The 19,310-nt window shown below is 47.4% G+C and overlaps 1 long non-coding RNA gene across 1 annotated transcript; it reads right to left on the reverse strand.

Annotated features, from left to right (window-relative positions):
- Positions 1–7,171: 7,171 nt before the first annotated feature.
- Positions 7,172–18,977, reverse strand: LOC142455202 (uncharacterized). The gene is made up of 5 exons (XR_012785749.1): positions 18,179–18,977; positions 17,800–17,913; positions 12,027–12,154; positions 10,893–11,041; positions 7,172–10,056 (listed from the first exon to the last, which is right to left on the reverse strand). It is a non-coding gene; the product is annotated as an uncharacterized LOC142455202 (long non-coding RNA).
- Positions 18,978–19,310: the final 333 nt, after the last annotated feature.

Raw genomic sequence — 19,310 nt, forward strand, 5'->3', positions numbered from 1 at the left:
CATCTGATTCCATTTGCGCTCTTGACATATTTTAATATACATGCTTCTTTTTAAAATCATTTTATGGGGGCTTGTACAATTCTTATCACAATCCATACATCCACCCATGTGTCAAGCATATTTGTACATTTGTTGCCATCATTCTCAAAACATTTGTTTTCTACTTGAGCCCCTGGCATCAGCTCCTCATTTCCCCCCTCCCTTCCCTCTCTGCTCCCCACTCCCTCATGAACCCTTGATAATTTATAATTATTATTTTGTCGTATTTTACACTGTCCGATGTCTCCCTTCACCCACTTTTCTGTTGTCCATCTCCCAGGGAGAAGGTTATATGTAGATCCTTGTAATCAGTTCCCCCTTTCTATCCCATCTTCCCTCCACCCTTCCAGGATGACCAATTTCAGCACAGGTCCTGAAGGGATCATCTGTCCAGGATTCCCTGTGTTTCCAGATCCTATCTGTGCCAATGTACATCCTCTGGTCTAGCCAGATTTGTAAGGTAGAAATGGGATCATGATAGTGGAGGGAGGAAGCATTTAATAACTAGAGGAAAGAAACATTCAAGAAGCATTCAAGAACTTGAGGAGATTGTATGTTTCATCATTGCTACACTGCACCCTGACTGGCTTGTCTCCTCCCCACGACTCTTCTGTAAAGTGGGGTGTCCAGTTGCCTACAGATGGGCTTTGTGTCTCCACTCTGCACTGACCCTCATTTACAATGATATGATTTTTTATTCTTTAATGCCTGATCCCTGATCCCTTCGACAACTCATGGTCACACAGGCTGGTGAGCTTCTTCCATGTGGGCTTTGTTGCTTCTAAGCTAGATGGCAAATTGTTTATCTTCAAGCCTTTTTTTTAAATCATTTTATTGGGGGTTCATACAACTCTTATCGCAATCCATACATCCATCCATTGTGTCAAGCACATTTGTACATATGTTGTCATAATCATTCTCAAAACATTTGCTTTCTACTTGAGTCCTTGGTATCAGCTCCTCATTTTCCCCCTCCCTCCCTGCTCCCCCCTCCCTCATGAACCCTTGATAATTTATAAATTATTTATTTTGTCAAAGCTTACAGCGTCCAACATCTCCCTTCACCCGTTTCTCCGCTGTCCCTCCCCCAGGGAAGAGGTTAGATGTAGATCCTTGTAATCTGTTCCCCTTATCCCTCACCTTCCCTCCACCCTCCCTGTATCACCACTCTCACCACTGGTCTTGGGGGGTTCATCTGCCCTAGTTAGATTCCAAGCATTCTTGCATTGAGTGCTTGAGTGGAGGTCCAATGTCCATCTTCTGCCTTAATACTAAACCTATAAATATATGCATGTAGATCTATTTCCCCACCATCCTATATAAATATACTTACATATGTATATGCCTGTATTTAGACCTCTATAAATGCCCTTTGCTTCCTACTTCTTTCCTCTATTTCCTTTTACTTTCCTCTTGTCCCACTATCATGCTCAGCTTTCATTTGGATTTGAGCAATTTCTCTCGGTTACATTGCCCTTACTAAATCCCTACCAGGCCTCTCACACCCTCCTTGCCATTAATTTTGGATCACTTGTTGCCCTTGGCCCTGGGCTGGTCAACACTACCTCCTTTCCCCCACCTCCCCCTCTTCCATGTCCCCCAGAACCATCGGTCCCATTGTTTTCCCCTCCAGACTGTTCATCCAGCCCATCTTATCTAGAGAGATGTGCAGAGATAATATGTACCAAAAAACAAGGCGTAGCAGGACAAAGTGACAACAGAATACAACAATGGCAACAAAAAAGAAAACCAATGACCCAGAAAAGAATTAATTAATTACACACACACAAAAAAGCAATTTTTTTATTTTAAATTTTTTTTAAAGAAAGACAAACCTGTAAATAGATCAAGGTCTGCTTTTTGACCTCTAGGTGTGTCCTCCAGCCAAGTCCGATGGGGTGCCACGCTCTGGCCCCACGTGCTTCTTCTTGATCCAATTCCAACTGGACTCGGAGCCATTGCTTCTGTTCAGCTTCCTAGGTCTGCCTTCCCTCAGTCCAGAAGAAGCTGAATATTGTTTCAAAAGTCAATTAAAACATGCTAACATAAATAAATGTCAAACATATGCTAAGGGAAAGGCATCAGTCATAAAAACCCAAATACTGTATGAGCTCACTGATTTGATCATCTAGAGTAGGCAAACGTATCAGCTTTTCTGAGTTTCCCCTGAATGCTGATAAGGGGATAAGAAAAGATCGAATGACTAAGAGCATAGCATCACCCAATTGTATATATTTAAAAAGTTCAAATGGCAAAGGTCTTGTTTTATATACTTTTACCACAATTTTTCCAACTAAGTTGTCTGGACAGAAACAGCATGATCTTGTTTTCCGTTAAAATCTTTTAAAGATAAAATCGTTCAGGCCCAGCTTCATCACCTACCAACTGTATGAACTTAGACAATCACCTCACATCTACAGTCAACACCAGTGATGTTTTGTCACCTCTCTTTAGAATGCACAGGATCAGACCTGCTTTACCTGCTTCCTAGAGATGCTGTGTTCAAGTGGAAAAAAAAATGCAAGCCAGTGATCTGTACACAGCACGGAACTTTACGACTGTGCTGTAAAGACAGTCAGGCAACTTACAGAAAGCACAGGTAGCCAGCCCAAGGGTCTCACTCATTCTACCTCAAAACAGCAACGGAGAGAAACTGGCAGCGCTGTCAAGGGCCGAGGTTCCCAAGGATCGGACGCAGAAGACTCTCTTACTTATTTCTTATGTTTACCTTTATGTAAAAAGGTTAACATATTAGATGATGTTTAATGTAGCCAACACCCTTTAGGCACCTAAGGTCTGCTGAGAGGAAGGGAGCCTAACTGTAGAAGGCTTGAGAGTTCATTAGCTATCCATATTCTGAGATGCCTTCTGGTTCATCAGGCTCTGTTAAGTAGAAGTAGTCAACATTTTTTTCTAAGTTGCCTTCAAGATCAAGTCTACTCCACGTGTCCGGGTAGAACTGTGCTCCCTATGGTTTTCAATGGCTGATTCTTTTTGTTTCTTTTTTTAATCATTTCATTGGGGGCTCATACAATTCTTATTACAACCCATACATACATACATTGTGTCAAGCACATTTGAACATTTGTTGCCATCATCATTTTTAAAATGTTTTCTTTTTACTTGAGCCCTTGATATCAGCTCCTCATTTTTTTAAAATTATTTTATTTGGGGCTCATACAACTCTTATCACAACCCATTCATCCATCATCCATCCATCCATCCATCCATCGTGTCAAGCACATTTGTACATTTGTTGCCATCATTATTCTCAAAATGTTTTCTTTCTACATGAGCCCTTGGTATCAGCTCATTTTCCCACTCCCTCATGAAGCCTTGATAATTTATAAATTATTATTATTTTGTCATTCTTACACTGTCCAATGTCTCCCTTCACCCACTTTTCTGTTGTCTGTCCCCCAGGGATGGGGTTATATATAGTTCCTGCCATCCATTCCCCCTTTCTACCCCAGCTTTCCGCCACCCTCCCAGTATCGCCACTCTCACTACTGCTCCTGAGGGGTTCATCTGTCCTGGATTCCCTGTATTTCCAGTTCCTATCGGTACCAGTGTACATCCTCTGGTCTAGCCAGATTTGTAAGGTAGAATTGGGATCATGATAGTGGGTGGAAGGAAGCATTTAAAAGCTAAAAGAAAGTTGTATGTTTCATCGTTGCTACACTGCACCCTGAATGGCTCGTATCCTCCCCACGATTCTTCTGTAAGGGGATTTCCAGTTGCCAACAGGTGGGGTTTTGGTCCCCACTCTGCTCTCGCCCTCATTCACAGTGATATGATATTTTTATTCTGTGATGCCTGATACCTGATCCCATTGACACCTCATGATCACATGGACTGGTGTGCTTCTTCCATGTGGGCTTTGTTGCATCTCAGCTAGATGACCACTTGTTTATCTTCAAGCCTTTAAGACCCCAGACGCTATATCTTTTGATAGCCGGGCACCATCAGCTTTCTTCACCATATTTGTCTATGCACCCCCTTTGTCTTCAGCAATTGTGTCTGGACAATGGCTGCTTCTCTAAAAAGGAGATCTCCAGGTCTTTCTTCTGGTGAGCTGGCGCTTCCAACATTTGTTAACAGCCAAGCATGTTGACTGTCGGCACCACCCACGGACTCATTAACTTAACTAATCCCTTGCCAATTGGACAAGGAGCTTAGAAATATTATTTCAAAGAATCTTCAGCTGAAGATAACCCAAAGGATACAGACATAAACAATCAATAAGAAAATCGCAGAACTGACACTTCTTTCCTGGCTAAGAAGAGCAAAACAAGCTAAACAAATTGACAACATGAATCCACAGTAAATTAGCCAAAATAGTTCTAACTGGCCAAAAGAACCAAAAAAACAAACAAACAAAAAAGCCTTGAAATATGGATCTGTAGCCACAACTGTTGGCACTGAGATACTTCATCCTGAGATACTTCCATCTTATTGTTTCATGCATCTTCAGTTTATATTTCTTTCTTCTTTTCCCAGAGGTTCATTGTGCACATAGTTTATCAGTAACTCACTCAAACCGAACTCACAGCCATTGAGTCCATTCGGACCCACAGCACCCCCAACGGGACACAGCAGAAGTGCACCTGTGGGTTTGCAACACTGTAAACTCTACCGGAGTAGAAAGCCTAGTCCCGCCTAAAGCAGCTGGTGGTTTCCAGCTACTGATCCTGCCGTGTGACCACTACACTACCAGGCTTCCCTCCATCAGTAAAAGAAGGTATGTGTATGTGTGTGTGTATGTAATTTCCAAATAATACAAAACGTTTTACTACTGCACAAGACCTCTTCAGAGTATGGAAGAGCAAGGATGTTACTTTGAGGACTAAGCTGGGCCTCACCCACGCCACAGTATTCTCCCTTACATCACATGCATGTGAAAGTTGAACACGGAATAAGGACGACCGCAGAACAGTGGTGGCCCCCTTGGGGTCGAATGACCCTTTCACAGGGGCCGCCCAATTCATAACAGTAGCAAAATGACAGTTGTGAAGTAGCAATGAAAATAATGTTATGGTTGCGGGGGGCACCACCACATGAGAAGCTGTATGAAAGGGTCGCGGCAGTAGGAAGGTTGAGAACCGCTGCTGTAGAAGAATAGATGCATTTGAATTGTGGTGCTTGAGAAAAATATTGAAAGTCTCTGGCGTGCTAGACCAGAGCGCTCCTTCGAGGCGAGGTTGGCAAGACTCTGTCTCACATTCTTTGGACGTATTGTCAGGGAGACCAGTCCCCGGAGAAGGACATTATGTTTAGTAAAGCGGATGGGCAATGTAAAAGAGGAAGGCCCTCGACAAGATGGATTGACACCGTGGCTGCATCCACGGGCTCCGGCAGAGGAACAATTGTGAGGGCGCACGCAGAAGCAGGCAGTGCTTTGTTCTGTTGTGTGCAGGGTCACTACGGGCCGGGGCCCTCTCAGTGGCACCTAACAACAACTGCAGAAACCAACCAAAACAGTGGAGAAAATATTGCCCACAAAAAAAGAAATTCACTGTCATCTGGATGATTCTAACTCAGGGTGGATTAAGTGTTGGGCTGCTAAGCACAAAGTCAGTAGTTCAAAACCCCCAGCTGGTCTTCCAGAGAAAGTCGAGGCTTGCTAGGCCTGTAAAGATTGACTTGGCAAGGAGAGCAGAAGAGCTGGAGTCCCACTGGTAATCTGAACTGGTGCTTGTTATCACCAGGATCATCTCCCCAGACAATTCTAAGCTGCTCACGTAGCCAGCAGCCATTGTCCTGACACTGTCAACCCTGAGGATTACAAGACAGCGCACACTCATGGCACAAAACTTCAGGAAGTAGGTCTGCTGTCAACATTACTTTTTGGGAAACGACTTTGGGGACCATAACGGTGCTATGTCACTCTGGAACATTGCAAAGAGATGTCACAAACAAAAAACTAATTTCATTAAGCACTTACTTTGTGCCAGATGCCCTGCTAAGAAGTTCAGGTGAGTCTTCTCACTAAATGTTCCTCCTGACATTGTGACAGAGGTTAAATTTTTGTCCCCCATTTACAGATGTGGCCCCTGAAGCAGACATTTATTAGCTAAAGTTTCCAAGATCACATCACTGCTGTGAAAAGTGCAGTAGTCAAGATTCAAAACCGTGGTCTGATCTTCACACTGTGTTCCACGGCTTTCCTTCACAGTAAGTTCTATAGGTTGCCATGGTTAACATTTCCTTACGATAGACTCGGAGTCGGTTTTACACATTTGTTGCATCCTAAATGTGGTTTTGTTTCATCTTGGGACCCAACCATTTCTCAGAACACATCACTGGGCTTATAATAAACATCAAAAGTAAATTACTGCTTATTCACAGGAATTATTTTTACCAACAGATTTTTTTTAATCCATTTTACCAAGAAGATTCAAAGCAACTGCTTTAAATCCTTTCTGACATGAAGCAGGGAGTAAACAATAAACATAATAATAAAATAAAATGCGCATAACCCACTATTTACTCAGACGTAGCTAAGGCTAGAAGCACCAAAACTACTGGCATCCAAAGCAAAGGGGAAAATGCAGTGAGCAATTGGGCTCTTTCTCAATATGCACATAATTAACAGTGGGAAGAAAAGACACAGGGCAGCAGAGTGAATTTTTAATCAAATATAATGTCGTTCTACTCATGCTTAAAGAAAGACAAGAGAGGAAAAGAGCTCTGTTCGTGTTTAGGAAAGGCAGAGAAATGCCCAGTGAGTGGCAGAGACTCTTGATTCTGTGGCTGTTTTGTAAAATGCTGAAAGCGGAAGTCCTAAAGGGTGAGGGGAAGAGATGACAATTTCACCTGCAAAACACATCTGACGGCAAGCTCCTCTTTGTGGTTATGTATTCTTGGCTGTGCAAGTTGAGGATTTCTCTTCTCATATATAAGTATCCACATTGTGATTTTAAAAGAACTATAACTTACAAAGCTCAGTCAACACCATACAAACTCAAAGGCCACTTTGAGTCACTATTTAATCTGTTATGAACCATCAGATTTATCTTTATAAACACATTATTAAATATTACTGTATCTGAAAAGGAAAAAATCAGCATTCAAACAACTAAACAATTCAACAGCCCAATATAATATATAAATTTCATAATAAGGCAAAAATAGTCACTTGATTAGATTCTGTAATTTTATTACTGACATCATCTTTACTTGAATAGCACAAGATACATAGAACTTAATAATGTTTGCAAAAGGCAGAAAGAATTACTAGAAATATAAGGAGGCAGTTTCCTGTTTTATTCCAGATTAATAACAGTTCAAGTTGCCTGGTTTCTTCCTGGAAAAAAATTATATTTTCTCACTTTCTACTCAACAAGTCAGAGTTTATCAACTCACACAGGTGTGTTTTAATACTCTAGCTTATGCTCAGCTTGGAAAAAATGCAATTCCTTTTAACACCAACTATTAGATCATGCTCTCAGTGAGAAGAACAATTTTAGAGTGAATTTTAAAATCTTTTACTTTAACCAAATCATGTGTCATCCATCGAAAGTGCTATGATTTGGGGGCATCTCAGAATGATACATTAGAAAAAAGTCTGTTCTACAAACCATTAAAAACTATCCTCATCAAAATAACAATTGTTACCATATCCTTATAGGACAATGTCCTAAATTAACATCACAGTAACTAAGATCTTCCCAGAGAAATGAACTTCCACATATATCTTTGATTGAAATTCTCGATGCATAGCGACTTTTTAAACCACTGACTGGAAGGGGGGCGGGTAGTTATTTGGTTATGTAGCTCCAACACACCACCCTCCTACGTATACACAGAGCAGATGCTGCCACACGAACTTTCTTTTTCAGACTTTGTGTTTTTGCTTTCCTCCTGTCCTATGTGTGCCTTCTTCTTTAAGCCGTCATCTGATAACTGTAATTAGAGAGATCACTTGCATATTTCTCTGATGTTGCATTTTAACGACATTTTTCTTTTACAGGAGACACAATCTTGTAGGAAAACTCCAGTTTCTGGTAGGTCCTACAGAGTTTAGGCAGTCTGTCCAGGGCACTGTCTGTTTGTTGCCCAGCACAAATAGGGAATCCTATTACCTACAAAGGTATTAGGAAAGTGCTCCCAGCTGAAAGCATTTATCCAATTGCAATTGTTGTTTGAAAATCTAAAATACTAAGGGCAGTATTGTTCCAGGAGCTACTGTTTAAAACAATGCAAGGCCTGTTTAGAGTAAAAAATCAGTATTTGAAAATCTGAATTGGTTTAAAAAATAATAACTGTGTATCCAAAAATAATTCCTAAAGAAGCATTTATATGCCAGGCACATGTTTTTAATTTTAATAACATTGACTTACCTAAATGAATACATAGAGCATAGTGCTTGTTCTTTATATTTTGATACTTTTTAATATTGTCCTACTTAATGGCTTTGCAAAGAGGCTAATGAATAATAATGTAGAAATTTTATGTATCTGTCAGTAGAACGTTACTGTGGTTTCAGGGCATTTCAAAATGCTGCATTGGAAAAACTCTGTTAAAAGCAATTGAAAACCGTTCTAATTTTAAAAGAAATCCGTGTAGCCATATCCTTATAGGATAATGTCAGATAAAAAATAATCACGTCCCGTCTGCAATTGTATGTGTTGGCATTTATATGAGAATAGCAATACTTGAAGGTTATTTTCAGAGTTATTCACTTAACATGGGATTAGCATCAAAATCTTCATAATTATCTGAGAGCCCCCACTGGAGAGTGGGCAGCAAAGTGCATTATTGGTGAAGGCAAGCCAACAGTTTTCATATTAAACAGATTAACACTCATGAAAGTAGTCATAGTCAACAAAGGGAAGTAGTCATAGAATTTGTGCATCTAATAAAATGCCAGACTAATTTGGCGTGGGGGGGGCGGTGAAGAGAAACATTTTTATGAAATCATTTCTAACTACTGCTTTCCACTTCTTGCAATACTAAACAGTTAAGGAGGAAAATGACTGAACTAATACACGGGCGTGGAGGTCTATATCAACTTGGAATAATCTGTGTTTTTGCCAATTCACAAATTTCTGAGGTTTGCTCTATATAAGATTGGAAACTATGAGATTGAAATAGACGATTATCTAGATAATAGAAGATGCGAGTCAGTGGCATTATAAACTCAAAAAAATTAAGTGTGGAAGAGTTGAGCATTGGTCAAAATGGCTCTGAATTTATTTTATGGCCAAGAACAAACAAATATAGGTCCCTGCCTTATAATTTTTTAAAGATGCAAGAAGTAATTCCCACATGTATCTGAGTCTCATAAAAATATTTCTCAACTTTCCCACCTCCTTCGGAAGTTCACCTCAAAGGAGCATGCGCAGTCACTTAGCTAGCAGTTGTGAAATAACTAGCCAAGTCCCGACCATCTTTCTCGAATTCATCTGCGATTGCACACGCAAGACTCGAGGACTGGCTCATCTTTGTTTTTTTCAGTGGTAGCTATGGGAACAGGGTGTGAAACCTTGGCGACTGAATTGAATGTAGGAATGCAGGTGCTCCTGGAAGAGATGGACACTGCGTGCTAAGAGCCCGTTTCTGCAACTCCTCGGCGGTGCCTGTGAATCACGCGCTTTCCACCAAGGCCGAGAGAGAATCCACCAAAAGAGATTTACTATCGTATTTTCTTTTTGAAATGCAGTGTTTGTTTCGTGCTGTGAACGCGCTCCTCCGTGGAGGGCAGCGTAAATATTACGGTTTTGTTAAGCAGCCGCCAGGATTTAATTGTCTGTGAAATACTAGGCTTAGGACGTGACTTAACCACTGCGGTGCCGAGGCAAACTGGCTGCGTCCGCGCGCGCGGCCCGCAGCGCGCCCCCGCCGCCGGTGTGGCACAGAGGCCTCTCCGGAGAATCTCCACGTGAGCGGGGGGCGGGAGTCCCCGCACGCCGCCAGGGGCCCGTCCGAAGGGCTGGGGGCTTTATTCGTCCGGCAGGGCAGCCGACACAAAGTGGCTTTGGGCACACCTTCCAGCAGGCAGGAGCAGCTCTGGCCCTGGAACCAGTCGTGCGGGCCGTTTCAGGGCCACGGAGAAGGGGACGCCCCCGCAGCGCCACCGCGCGCGGCGGACCACGGCGCCCGCGACCCCGGCCCGCCGGTGCCCACGTGGGAACGGCACGGGCGCAGCCCGGACCCGGGACCCCGCGGCTCGGCGCGCGCCGGCCTGGAGCTTTCCAAAAGGGTCCCCCGCCCACCGCCCTTGGAGTGCCCCCGCACCCTGCCTTCTGGCTCCCGAGGGCCCTCGGGGCGCCGCCGGCGGCCTCCGCGGGGCGGGGAGCCGCAGCTCTGCCCCGGTGGCCGCGCCGCCCCCCGCCAGCCCGTAATTGCCAAGCAAACAAGGCTGAGCCGGGCGCGCGGCCCCGCGCGGGACCCCAGCCCCGCCGCGGCCGCCCGGGTGTGCGCGCAGCTCCAGTTAACGGCCCCCGATTGAGGAAACGTCGCCACGCGCGCCCAGGGTTTCCCGACTGAGACCTCGGGAGGGAGGCGGCGGCCTGCGCTCGGTGCCCCCGGGGCTGCGGGGGAGGGGAGGCGGGGGACCGTGCTTAACCCCTTCCTGCCCGCCTCGGGCGAAAGGGCCTCGGAGCCGAGCCCCGGAAGCCGAGAGGCCACCCTGCCCGAGGGCGGCGACCTCGCCCGGCCCGAGCGACCCGGCCCCGGCCTCCTGGGCGGCGAGGACGAGGGGGTGGGGGGGATCTGAACGGAGAAGGTAACGCGGAGGGAAGGAGCGGCCTGCGCCACCGTGGGCAGCGGGGCGAGGGGGCTGGGCGTCGCGTCGGCGGCCTGTGTCGCAGTGACACCCCCCTGGCTGCACCCAGGACCCCCCATCCTACCTCGATCCTACAGCCTAGTGTGGCTCCCGGGCGCCCACGAGCCAGGGGACTGAGGGCTGGCACAGTCCTGAGTGGAGGCTGGGCTCGGCCTGCAGCCGCGGGGGCCGCGGGGACCATGTACCTGGCCGGGCGGCTCCTGCGCTGTCGGGCTGGAAGGGGAGATCCGAAAAAAGAAAAAACGCATACTTCAAGAGCCAGCCAGGCTTCTGTCTCTGGCGTCCGCTTTCAGTCCCATCTTGCCCACACATCCCAGGGCTGGGTGTCTTTAGCCCCAATGTGCGGCTGAGGAGAAAGACTCCAAAGACTGACGGGCTTGCCCAAAGTCACACCGCTAAACCGAGGGCACCGACGACCTGGCCGGCCTCCCCTCCTCGGCCGCCCACGGGCTCTCGGCAGCCCGGGGCAGCTCCCAGGAGGTCAGGTCAAGGCTGCGGGCTGGCGCCCTCCGACCCAGCGCCCCATGCCAGCTCCACTGAGCGGGAGGTGCTTCGAGAGGAGGGTGAGGGGCTGTTCCTAGGGATGACTCCTACTCTCCCACCAACTCTCATCACTTTCGAAATAAGGGAAATAAACCTGATTGCAATCGGGGTAGGTACTTGGGGCAACCTGAGTCTCTCTAAGGCATCCCTCTTTGGCTGTCTAAGGGCCTGTTGGGTACAAGCACTTGTTTGGACCCTCAAGGACCCCCAAGTCACAGGAGGTCAAAGATGCTTCCTCTGGCATAGAAGCAAGAGGAGAGTTCAGAAGAAGCGAGAGACTTGATTTGGGTGAGGAAAGATGGGAGCAATATTTGGAGGGGCTTCCTGGAAGAGGTGGCATTTAAGATGAGCCTTGAAAAGTCAACGGAATGTGGGTTCTGAAAGAGAGATGGGTGCTGGGCAGATCAGTGGGCGCTAGACTATATTGAACTATGCTGCCCTTTCTGACCCACCTCTAGCTTTGAGAGAGAGGGGTTGATCACACCAGAAGCCATAGATCCAATTACTCCTAGGATTGGAAACCTAGAGTTTAGGGGAGCTATGTTGACCCTCCTGCTGCCCCTGCCCTGGATTTGGGCCAGAGGGACTATCAAAGGAGCCCCTATCAAACAGCAATCTCGCCCGCTTTTCAGGTGGAATCCGGCCAGAGGTGTACCTTAGCCATTCTGAAGTCTGTCTTTCTGGAGTACCAGGCACATGTGGACCAGGATGTGGAAGCCACCCCGCCCAAAGGGGGTTGATGAAGGTTTCGTTTGTACTTCCCAGAAGAATGATCTGTGCCTTCTGTCAGCAAAAAGAAAGAAAGAAATCAGTCACACGGATTTGGTGAAGGCTCCACATTCTGAATGGAATTCTGCTTCTTTTTTTTTTTTAAGTGCAGCCAATTCCTCCGTTTGAAGTTGGATGCTTTGCAAGCAGAATGCAGTTCCATATTTTGTTCCTCGAGGTTTGGGCCTATGATAACTCAAGTGGGCACTCACGCAAGTGTTCAAAAGAAGAGCCATTTTCTTCTGGAGAAACGCATAAAATAGCGCCTCTCCAATCAGAGGGCAGAAACATAATCTGTGACAACAAATTAGCCCCCTTGTGCTGCATGTTTCCAGCAAGCATCCTGCCTTCTCTGTTTAGATTAGAACTTTTCTGCCTGTAATTATTTTTATTTTAATTTTCTGTCACTTTAACAGAAACCAGAGCCTTTCCTTTTAATGTTTTGTACACAACATGTTCGTTTTGATAAGATGTTCTTTCCTATCCTCTTTTAGTTTGCCTTTGCTTGTTTAGAGTGCAGTATCAGGAGTTTCTAATATTTCTCCCTCATTTTTCCCCTCTTTATTTTTTTGAGAGCATGTCCCTGTCTTGCTTTATTTGTTTGTGTGAAATTTAGTTTGAAAGGAGATCAGAGAGAGCAGGAGGGGTTTGTAATAAGAGAATGACCGAATGACCCAAAGGCTGATTATGTATCATTAACTGGAGACTCGGTGTACCCAAATTACCAGGGAGACCCCAGTCTGCCGGATCCTTGCTCGGCCAGAAAGGCGAGCATGGAATGCACTCTCAGACTTTGCAACTGGGGGCCGCTGCTCACACAACATTTTCTTAAAGAGGTGCCCTTCAAAATGCAGCTCTTGTTCCATGGGCACTGTTTATGAGATTCTCACATGTTGCACACAGGTAGAAATTTCTGCCTAAAGACTCACGTTCATATTTCTGGAACTAACTTTTTTGTGTGTTGTCTCGTTTGGGAGCAAAAATTGCAGTTAATTGTCTAAGCTCCAGAGACTATTGAGAAACCAAGCCAAGCTGCTTTTGATCTGCTCGTGCTGCTGCACCCACACCTTGTAAAAATCGAAGTTTTCCATTAATATTGACAATAAAAGTGTTCCTTTTTGTTAACCTGAAACCTAACCATCCTGGCTCAAGTCCCTTGTCTAGAAGCAAAGGCCCTAGAAGAAAGCAGGAAAGGTTGGGAAGAAAGTGCCAGGGCAAAAGAAATCCAGCTATGTGAATACTGAGCACAAGTCCCCAGAAACGTGAGTAACATTGCAGTGCAATGGAAAATAGGCCAGGGTTTCGAACCACAAGCGAGTTTTTCAGTCACATAAATGGCTTTTCCAAAGCCTTACCTTTCAAGTTGCCCTTTTCTCTATTTTATTTTCACTCCCGTTTTATCTGGAGACCCAGGCTGCACTGTAATCTGCACCGATGCCCATTCCTTGCTGTGTCCATCAAGGAGTGTGTATGCAAACTCACAATCACTTCTTCATCGGAACACTGGCCGTCTTCCTTGCAAGAAAATAGTGCTAGTGGATTGGATGTTGTCTGGGGAAAGATGGGCTGGCTGCTCCCATCAAGATTTACAGTCCTAGAAATGGGGGAGGATATCCTACTCTGTCTATAGGGTCGCTGAGAGGGAGTCCATAGGGTAGCAGATCTTTTGTTTCAGTTGGTCTTTGTTGTTGTTTTGTATGTAGTTTGCTTGAAAGGAATGCTGGTGTGGGATATATTTCCTTATGCTACTTCTGTTCCCAACTCTGTATTTCTCGACAACGTAACAATATCAGGTTTACCATGCCTTTAAGGACCAATATAATGACCCTAATAACTCCTCTCATGCATGCATCACAGTACCTCTTGTGAGACCTTTTCAAGGTATCATTTTGTTCTGCCTTATGTTTCGTTTTGTCTGGAGACTGGGTATTGTCTGGAAGAGCTGGCAAATTACCGAGTTCCCATGATCATCAAAAAGCTTCCAGAACCGCGTGTGGGTCTAACTGTTCACCTGGGGAGGTCTGGACATTGGCTGTGGGGCAATGCTATATATTAAAATCTTTCTCAACCATCTTACAGATGAACTAGCATCTCATTCTTCTTCCTCAGATTCCTCCAGTGATGTCAGAAACCAGGTAAACTCAAACATCACTGGAAGGCACATTAGAAGAGAGAGGAGGAGGAGGAAGAAGAAGAAAGGGTTGGATTTATAGGCACACACACACACACACACACACACACACACACTGACTTAAAGGTTTCCGGATCAGAAACGGACTGAAAGGTCCATCAGCAAGCAGCTCTTCCACGTCTCCACAGCAGTTAGACTCTCCAAACTCCAATCTCCACTAGTCTGTTTTGGATGGGAACGGGAGAGGAGGAAGAAGGCCCCCTCACCAAATACCCTGCCTCCAATTTTGACTCCCGAAAGAACTGATCAGAAGAAATACAATCTTCTAAAAGCCAAGGGCAGCTTTTCCTGCCCCTTTGTCTTGAAAGAGACACTCAGGTCCACCTGAACTTGATTCTAGTTGGTAAACGTGCACTTTGGGCAGCAAAATTTGGGAACCCGCACTCCAATGCCATGTCCTTAGACAACCACTGTTTCCCCAAAGGGCAACTAGGAAGGGATGGGTTACAAAACCCCAGTTGAATAGGATCCTGAACACTTCATCCTGGGTCTTCAAAAGATTCTGGAACTAACTACTATGTAAAATGGCCCGTCCCACCCCAGGACAGCCAGAACGCTGCGCTACCCAGGGAACTGAAATCCTTGGAGTGAGTGCGGCTGAGGGCGCAGCTTCAGCACACTTCTTTTTGGGTTTTTTGGTTTTGTTTGTTTTCCTGGTCATCTTCAGGGATGCTCTGCCTCCAGTTCCTAGCATTGTCTGGGGTTCATCTGAAATGAAGGGAGCTTGACTGGCTAGTTAGGGAAATGTTCAAAGTCATTTCTCCTATATTGCTTAGAAAAACAAGGTAAGGCCAGATTTGAGAAATTGCAAGAAGAATCAAGCCATAATTCCTACAAACATAATGTGTGTGTGTTTACGGCCCTCTGGCCTGGTTCTTTTCAGGTCCAATTTATTTTGAGTTCTCATGAGCAAAATATTAGATACAAGCTGTCCTTGCCTTTGAAATAATAAATACCACAAAAAGATCTGTATTTTCCCTCAAAGCGAACTGTAGTTTAAAAATATATGAGTGTAAACCAGATTGATTTTTCAAGTAATATCTCACAAGACCAAAATGTTTGCTAGGGAATGCCCAACCACGCTGTTTGCATCTTGTCCAAGGGAAGTGGGATGGCCAGAACAGGCAAGAGATGTGGAAGCAAAAAAATCGTTCTTTAAATTCAGTAGGGTTTTTTTAGTCCGTGACAAAGTAATGCAAGGCAAAGGGGGTTCACGATTCGATACAGCCAAGAATAGGCACACAGAATCACAAACAGGGCTCCAATCTCATTGCACCTCCTGTGACTGGGATCCCCAGACTGGGTGAAGGTACCTGGGTGAAGATCCATGGAGAGCAGTAGCATGCCCTCCATAGTCTCTCCTGTTGGCACCCAAGGCAGCCCCAAGTTGCCATTCTCTAAGTCCTCTTGGCACTTGAGGTCTCTGACCATGTGTCCTCTAGAGTAAATCAGGACGTGCAGTGCCCTAGCTGACTCCTAAACCAAGGGCTGTGGCCTCCACACCCCTCCCACCACTTCTCTGCTCCTCAGCCCCAACATCTCTCTCACCACCAATTCAACTGGGGACAAACCCAAGATGACATCTTTGCTTCCATGCTTTCCAAAGCAACAGGCTAACTCAGCAGCCCCAGGAGATCTGGAGCTAAATGTGCCAAAGAAGAAACAAAAAAATGTGTGTGTGTGTGTGTGTGTGTGTGTGTAGGGGGTTATACATTCAGGGTAGGGTGTATTTGGGTAAAACAAGAGCCTGGCCCCTCTTGGTCAATCATTACTTTTAAAGAAACCATTGGCATTGCCCAATTAGTTCCTCTATCCAGAAGTGGTAGGCAGCCTCTGAGTTTGATTTTCTGAGATGCAGGCATCTCTAGACTCCTGGGAAGAACCACAGTAATTAGATGATAGTGATGCTGCCAGTGAAGACTGATGCTCAGCTTAGCATCTTTTATAACTTCCACCACCCAAGGTTGTTCATTTATTTACTCTTTTTTAGTGCTATCTGGTCAACTATGAAGTGGTTCCTTTTTCTTTTTTTTTTGTTTCAGCGAAAAGAGCATGAGAAAGGTTGCTTTTGTCCGTTCTGGGCCTTCCCTTCTGAGGTCATTCACCCTTTGTGGACAGAACATTCCCAACCCCAACAACAAGCCCTTAACTTAACCCGTCCCCTTTCCTTCCAGCCTCACAACTCCATCTGGGTTTGAACTACTTCCCCTGAATTGTTGTGTTCCCAGGCTGGCTGTACCCAATCGCTTGCTCTGTCTACCTGTTTCCAAGACCTAGAAGTGTTTTTATAAACAGACTTTTAAAAATCGTATCAAATGTCATAGTGTTGAACTCCACATATTTACACATCCAGAATTCCCCTGCCTGGTGAGACTGTAAACAGAGTACCTGGACCACACTACCTGTATTCTTTTCCTTGAACAGCCAGGTCTCAAAAAGGCTCTCCTTGGGTGGGGGAAACTGCAGACCCACTTCGTTTAGGGTTGGAAGCTGTAGGTTGCCGTTAGTTGGTCTTGCCTGAACACAAATGCAAGACAGCGCGGCCAAAGAGGCTGCTTACTCCTTAGCCCAGTTTCTGACTTAAGACACTGGGAGCCTGCAGGCCTGTGCCTTCTGCAGAGGTGGTAGAATGGTCCCAGGATGAATGCTTTGCTTGGGGTTTTATGGACTCCCCTTGCCTGTGGCCCAGATTTCACAAGCGTAGAAACATTGTTCAGGAGCGGGGATTTGGGGTTAATCCTGAGAATCCTAGGTCCTGACAGAGCAGCACTAGGTGCTTCGAGCATCCCCCTTCCTGGTGACCCTTGCCTTCTCCTGCCAAATCTCCCATCCCCAGAAAAAGGGCCGTGGTCCCTCAGGTGTGAGGCGCCTGAGTAGCCCTGGGTGGGCTCTGCCTCGGTCCAAAGGGCGATATGCAAGATGGGAGGTTGTTAGTCTCTCAGGCCCAGCGGGGAGTCCAGCCCACCCAGGCTCCTACCCCTTCTGCCTTCCTCTCCCAGTAACTCTCTTCTGCTCGGCCTCTGGTTGGCAGGCTTTTCCACACGGAACTCCACCAGGTTGAATCCCCAGCTCAACAGCAGCTTTCCTTGGCGTTAGGGGCCAAAGCCCTGGGGCGCTTTCAGCTCCCGCCCAAGCCCTCACCCCTGGAGTTTTCCAAAGACCCTCACGCCTAGCGGGCGCCCAGGACCAGCCCCGCCGGAGGCCGGTAACTTACAAGCGGTGAGCCCCTTTCCGTTGTAATGCGTTCAAGATCACCAAGGCGAGCAGAGCAGTCTAAACATCCACGAGCCGTCTTCCCCGCCTGCCTCTTAAACTGGCGTTTAATGGTTCCTCCCCATAACTAAACCTGCTTTCCACAGATGCCCGCTTTTATGGGGGCGGCAGGAATGCAGAGATATATTTATATGTTTGTTCATAAAAACTGGAAAATAAGCTCTGAACACGCTGTAAAAAATATTCAGTTACTTACCAAACAGGCTAGTTAAACCATGGGAACGCCGATATTCGCCACACCACGGATTCGGGCAACCGGGGTGCCAGCGCTTTGAAATCAGCCCCGCGGTCCACCTCGGCGTGGACGTCCCTGAAGAATAAAGCCACGAGAGCATTTACGATGGCTCGATCCGCCCACCGCCCAGGGGTCTCAAAGAAGGCCCCCAAGAGCCGTCCCAAGAGCATGGGCTCCCTCCTGCCCTGCCCTGCCCCGCGGGCCTGGGGAGGCTCTAGGAGCCCGGGATGGAGCGGACGTCTCCAGCCCGCCGCGAGGCCCCGCCGCCGCCTTCCCCGCCCGGCGGGCTGGCCGCGGCCGCTGGGTTCCCACCAGCCTTTGTGGGGACCCCGCCTCCTACCGTCTCGGCTGACGACCCCCGCCCGGAGTCGGCTCGCTCATTCTCGGGTCTCCATCGCCCACCGAACACTTGGAAAACAGTTTCTTCCTTTCAGCCCTTGAAGACCGAGGCGCGATACTGTCCCTGGTAGGAGATGCTCCAAGGCTGGAGACTGGGGGGCGGGGGGCTGGGGGGGGTTTAATGGTGGAGCATCTGTTAAACACTTGCATTAACCTCTAGCTGATAAAAAGGGTGGGTTTTTTTTAAACCCTGCCCCCCCTCGTTTTAATTATCTTATGATTATGAAGGGGCAGCCAATCCTGAAAGAGGACCTCGGCAATTAGCAACTTGAACATCAAAAAAGTTTTATTGCGGAGAGCTGGAGGCGCCGCCCCCGCCGCCCCGGGATTGGCGTGCGGAGCCTCTGACGACATATATTAACCCGAGCTGCCCTCAAGATGTAGCTGTACATGGAGAGCTGGCTCGGGGAGACGCTTGCTCCCCTCGCGGAGTCCATCCCCAGCCCGCCGCCGCCGCCCGGGAAGCCCACGGCGCTGCACAGACCCCTCGGAGCAGGAGCACCCGGCTCGGCACCTTCGCGCCCCAGCAGCGACGACCGGGCCCTCGGTCCTTCCCCCCGAAGGAGAGGATCGCGGAAAATGGATGCACGGATTGCTCCCTGAAAATCTTCCGAGAGCGCGCCGGAGAAGAGAGGACGCGTCGCTGGCGGCTAAAATCACATTCAAGGATCAAAACAATAACCATCACCAAAAAAAATCATTAAAACAATAAGCGCCCAAGAACCCAGACCGGGCTGGGGGGGGAGGGAAAGGGGCGGGGAGGGGAGGGTCGCCTGGAGGTAGCTCCGCGCTGAGCAGTCGGCCCCGCCGCCTCGCTCCCGGCTGGGCCGACTCTCGCCCCGGCCTCCCGCCGAGCTTCCGCGCCGCGCCGCGAGCGCCCGGGGCCCCCGGGCCCGGCGACTGGGCCGAGCGGCCGCGCGGCAGCCGGGCCGCCTTTGCATGCGCACGAGCGGACGCCGCGTCCCCGCAGCTGCCCGGGAAGCAGGAGCCGGCACGGGGGCCGCGGAGCGAGGCGGGGGCCGCAGGCGGAGGCGGCGACCAGGGGCGCACGGTGCCGGGGCCAGCTCTCCGCA

Source organism: Tenrec ecaudatus, chromosome 8, assembly GCF_050624435.1.
Source record: "Tenrec ecaudatus isolate mTenEca1 chromosome 8, mTenEca1.hap1, whole genome shotgun sequence".
NCBI classification, from domain to species: domain Eukaryota; kingdom Metazoa; phylum Chordata; class Mammalia; order Afrosoricida; family Tenrecidae; genus Tenrec; species Tenrec ecaudatus.